Consider the following 6000-nt stretch of genomic DNA (forward strand, 5'->3'; position numbering starts at 1 on the left):
AGGTGTTCAGGAATACTAATATCTACTTATTTATTCTTATTTTATCAAAAGGAAAATGACTTTATTATTGTTTATCATTATTATAGAGGAAAAATATTTTGATTAACATTTCTTGTGACCATCTGCATATACACATACACATAAGTCATAAATGTACTGGAAACAGGCATAATTTTATACAAACCAATTTTATACAACATACATGCCTGTTATTTTGTAACATCCTTTTTTTTGGTAACATCTTTTTTTCTTAATATTTTGTAGACATCTTTATCAAAGAACGTAAGTTCATTTAAAAAAAATTTATTGGAGTATAGTTGATTTATAATGTCTTAGTTTCAGGTATACAGCAATGTAATTCAGTTTTATATATATATGTATATATATATATATATCCATTTTTTTAGGTTCTTTTCCCATATAGGTTATTACAGATGATACAGACTATTGATAGATTTCCCTTGCTATACAGTAGATCCGTATTGGTTATTTATTTTATCTCTTTCCCCCACATTTCCCCTTTTGTAACCATAAGTTTGTTTTTTAAATCTGTGAGTCTGTTTTGTAAATAAGTTAATTTATATCATTTTAAGTTACATTCCACGAGTGATGTCATATGATATTTGTTTTTGTGTGATAGTCTCCAGGCCCATCTATGTTACTGCAAATGTCATTATTTCATTCTTTATGTGGCTAAGTAATATTCCATAGTGTATGTGTGTGTGTGTGTATATATATCACATCTTCTGTATCCATTCTTCTATTGATGGACATTTAAGTTCCTTTTGTGTGCTGGCTACTGTGAATACTACCGCTATGAACCCAGGGGTGCATGAAGCTTTCTGAGTTATGGTTTTCTCCAGATATGTGCCCACAAGTGGAATTGCTGGATTATATGGCAATTCTGTTTTGAGTTTATTTGGGCAGCTCCATACTGTTCTCCATAGTGGTTGTACCAATATAGATTTAATTTTTTTTCTACCAAATACACAAAAAAGAAAGGGAGAATGGAGATAGGGGAAGTGTCAAAAATACAGGTTATCCCCAAACTAGAGTTGTTAATTAGCCACTTTGCCCAAATAAAGTATTAATATCCTGACTTTCAAATAAACCTAAGCAAAATTTCTCGAAATCCAGCATTGTTGGTATTTTCTGGTAATGTTGATAGAGAAGGCACAATAAAGAACTGCTTAGTACATAGTAAGTAAAACTGGTGAGTCCTTTTGTTCAAAGCCAGAGAAATTACCTCTGGTTCTTCACCATTTCTAAGAAGTGGAAGGAGGAAGCATGGCTGAAAACATTACTGTATTGTCCAACTGAATAATCCTCAGAGAAGTTCTATGTTTTTATGAAATTGCTGTAGTCACCACCACATTGAACATGATGCCATTTGCCTCAGCAATTTACTTCAAAGTCAGTACCACATCTGGCCGTTGGTTTTTGAGATTTTCTTTTCTAAATCTTAAAATACCAGTGACCACTGATATTAGAATGGGTAGGATAAATTCTAGTTTTAATAGGAGATAGCTATTTTTATATACCTCAGGCACTTCTTTTTTTTTTTTAATTCACCTATATAATCTTTTCTCTGTTTTAGACAAATTGGATATATACCCTCCTGAATAATTAAAAAAAAAATTACCCTCCTGGGACTTCCCTGGTGGACCAATAATAAAAACCGTGCTGCTAATGCAGGGGGCATGGGTTTGATCCCTGATTGGAAAACTAAGATTCCCACATGCCGGACAGTGCTACCAAAAGAGTGAAAAATTACCCTCCTTTATGTGAAAGATGTCTTTAGCAAGACCAGACGTGGTCTTTGGAAACAGCTGATTTGATTAGCTAATTACTATCAAAAAGAACAGCTACCTAAGTACCACACCAAAAAAAAATTGTTGTTTTTGTCAGAAGTTTGCCATTATTCAGATGGACAGTTTTAAATAACACACATGCAGCTGCTTATAAGAAAATTTTTTTACATTTGTTGCTATTTTTAAAAGAATGATTAATAGCTATTAGTAGCGTTCACCAGGTCAGTGAAATAAGCAAATAGCTAATTCCTGCCACACTCTCTAGGGCAATTCGTCCAGGACTCATGCTGGATTCAAGTGACTGAATGCAACAGGCAGGGCACCAAGGAGCATCTTTTCACTGTGCTGCAGTCTGAGGAGGGGGATTTCTGTGCCTTTCTGTAAAATACCAATTTTGTTTTGGTTCAGCAAAGCAACTGTACTTTGTGGCTTAGTTTGAATTGTTTCTTAAAAGACTAGTTTATAAAATCTTATTGCTATCATAAATATTATTTATCTTAGAAGCAAAACTTCTGTGATAAGACGTCCTCAAGTTAATCATGGAAGTCAGTGGGAAATATGATTCTGTTTTAAAATTAGCATTATGCCCAATTCTATTTAAGCTTTTCATCTGGTCTGACAATCTCTTCTGAAAGAAGGGAAAAGGGTGAGGTTGAGGGGGTAGTTACTGTATCTATGAGGTTAATGATACTATTCACTTTAACAGTTCTCTGACTTTCTGAATCCAGCAGTAAAGAATTCTGAATTGTCCAACTCAGTTATTCCTAAAGACTATTGCCAAAAACAAAAGGTGCAATGAATGGTGACCAAGATGCTGCTTTTGATGAGTGACAAAAGCTGGTTTTCGGAAGTAAGTTATTAACTCATATCAGAAACAAAAGAATAGCCACCACTACAGGGTAAACATTAATTTGATGTGGAAAAGGCATAGCTTTAGAAATAGAAAACATGGAGTCTAGTCCTCACCTCTTCTTCACTTTAATGAATTTGGGGCAATTCACTTAATCTCTGATTCTCAATTACCTGCTGAAGGCAGAATGCTGGATCTAATCACCTTGTAAGAGTGTCTTTCAGCAGTAAGATCTATCAGCAGAATTCTTCTTGAGAAAGTAGCTGTCTTTGTTTCAGGAAATACCATCATAAGCCCCTAGGGTATAAGGGCTGGCTAGGGCTCAGGCAACCAAAAAGAACCAAAAGTCTACACTTACAGAAGCAGGAAATTAATTTTTCTTGGTGGCTGAGTTGGGAAGAAGGTGCTCCTTTATAGGTTGGAGTAGTGAGAAGCGGAGGGGGCTAGGAGATTGATGGAGTAAGGGCCCTGCATGGGATAAAAGCCAGTGAGAAACTTCCAGTAGGGAATGATCAAAAGGACAATTATGAACCAGGAAGCCTAAAATGTCATTTTAAGTGCTTTGTGGCATAATGAGCAATGTGACCCTTCCTCAAGACCCCCACATCTTAACAAACTTGAACACACTAATGATTTGTGTGAGCGGGGGCTTGTTGAAAGCAGAGTAAGGAACCATATAGACACACTGGGAAACAGAAATGGTCTCAGAAAAGCCAGAGCTGAGAGGCAGAAAGGCCCTCCAAAACACCTACCCTCATGGTTCAGCAGAAGGCTTGGTAGAACTATAGACCTGTGCTAGGCACAGTGGGGCTCAAGCCCATCTGATCTAGAAACAATGAGATAGCAGAGCCCAGCTGACTTGGGTCTCCCTAATGATAGGGAGGGTGTTTGTACACTGCCATCTGAGTTCCACTGCTAGTTTCATCTTCCATGTTTTCACCCTCTACATCAAGAGGGTGAAATTTTAAGGGGTGATTTCAGTCTTATAGGATCACCTCTGTGTGTCTCCAGTATTTTAATTAGAACACAGGCATTTTGTCCTAATATTTTCCCCATCAATACGTTTCTTAAACCTCTCTTATATTATTCTTATGTTACTTTCTAGCTTGAACTCATTTCATCATCTTGTTTCTTTTCCTCTCTTAGAAATGAATTGGCACAAATTCTGGTTTATTTCCTATTCCTCTCTTCCATTTGTCATTCGATTTTTCTTTACCTGAATATCTCTGAAGACCATTTGCAAGCCTTCCTTAGTTTTGCAGATGGCTTTCTATAAGTGCTATTCTATAGGACATCAACTTTAGCATGTTGATCTAATTTTCATTAAAATTAGATCATCTTTCATATCCAAAAATTTTATTGCTTACTCCAGCTTCACTTTTTAAAAGAAATTTATTTTTAAATGTTCCACATTTGTTCTGTGACACTTCCACATTCTCACTTTAAGTGAAAACAATCACTTTGGAGTTTCATCTAAAAGCATTAACTCCGAAAGACTATGCTAGTGCGAGAATAAATTAGTATAACCTTTATGTCAAGCAGTTTGGCAATGTACTACTTGTCAAGAGCCTTCAAAATGTTTATACCCTTTGCTTCAGGGATCACATTTCTAGGAATCTTTCCACTGGAAATAATCATAAATGTGGTCAAAGATTTATGCATGTTTATTGCAACATTCTTTATTTGAGATAGTGACAGATGGAAAACAACCTGAATGCCCAGCAAAAGGAAAATAGAAACACCCATATGATAAAAATTATGCAGCAATTTAAAAATTATTCTTTTCCTTGAACTGGCAGTCAGTTTCAAACATTTGGATAACCACTCTGAGTGTCCCTGATTTCCAAGATGGAAAGCCAGAATGGCTTGAGTCCCTGTAGGAATTTAACCCTCTCCATTGCCTGTGAAAATCAGCCCATTCTGAATGAGGAAGATTTCTACCCAGAGGACCAGCTCCAAGGGCTTGGTCTTTGAAAGCCTGGGGGCCTTCAGAATCCATGTTTTTCCTAAGGTTTCCATGTGGTTTGTTTTTTTTGTTTTGGCTCTCCTGGGTCTTCGTTGCTTTGCGTGGGCTTTCTCTAGTTGTGGTAAAGGGGTCTACCCTACTGTGGCGTGCAGGCTTCTCATTGCGGTGGCTTCTCTTACGGAGCATGGGCTGTCGGTGTACAGGCTCAGTAGTGTGGCTCTCGGGTTCTAGACTATGGGCTCAGTAGTTGCGGCGTGCTGGCTTCATTGCTCCCCGGTGTGTGGGATCTTCCCAGACCAGAGATGGAACCTGTGTCCTCTGCATTAGTAGGCAGATTCCTATTGACTGTGCCACCAGGGAGTCCTCAATGTGATTCTGACATGAGCAGTCTGAGACACCTCCTCTTCTGCCACCATAAGGGCCTGAACTCTGAAAGGGACTGAGGAGGAGAGGAGAAAGAATTGTTCTTTCAAAAAAAACTTTATGATCTTGCAAAACATTTTTGAAGTAGAATTTTTTTAAACATTGTGTTATTCCAAATTTGTGGGGAAATTAATATATGCTTAGAAAAAAACACACCAAAATATTTATAGAGTTTAAATCTGGGTGATGGAATTGTGGATAATTTGTGGGGAATCATGATTCAGAGAGATGAGGTCATTTTCTCAGGTTCTCATAGCTGGAGTAAAGATTCAAACCCAAATCTACTTGCCTGTGAAGTCTACTCTAATCGCTGATCACTGCTACTTAGACTGGAAAACCATGTGTAAAAAAACGCACATACAAATATGGTACCCTAAGTGTGGTGGATTCAATTGTTTGTCCCAATTATTCACTGTCCTGTAGGAGTATTTTACATTTACACCCTTGCTGTATGGCCTTATGATGGATAGAATGTATTCTGCACACCTTGATTTGGGGCTTAAACGTGTGACTTGCTTTGGCCAATGGATTGATGGTAAAGATCTTGAAAGGGAAGGCTTAAAATATGCCAGTACAGTTGGGCCTTTCTCTTATGCACCTGTCTGTTGCTTCGTGAATAGTATGTTTCAGGTAAGCTGTGGTCCAAGGAGAGTGAGAAATAGTAGACAAACACAGTAGACAAATAGTAGACCCAACCTTTCCTTAAAGCTTTGCTTTTTCACTGTGTGTCTTCAGCTAATCTGAAGACACACAGTAAAAATAAATGTTTACGGTTTTAGGTTGTTGGGTTGTAGAATTTTATTATTTTATGTAGAATTATTATGGCTGATGGATATGAAATAGGCAAGTGTTTGTATTAAGTTGCAAAGCTGAATCCCTTGATATGTCAGTTTAAGTCCAAATTTGGTTATGTAAATATATGGTCTACAGGCTCTCACCATCTGGGAAAA

This window comes from Oryx dammah, unplaced genomic scaffold (assembly GCF_014754425.2).
Source record: "Oryx dammah isolate SB20612 unplaced genomic scaffold, SCBI_Odam_1.1 HiC_scaffold_2, whole genome shotgun sequence".
NCBI classification, from domain to species: Eukaryota; Metazoa; Chordata; class Mammalia; order Artiodactyla; family Bovidae; genus Oryx; species Oryx dammah.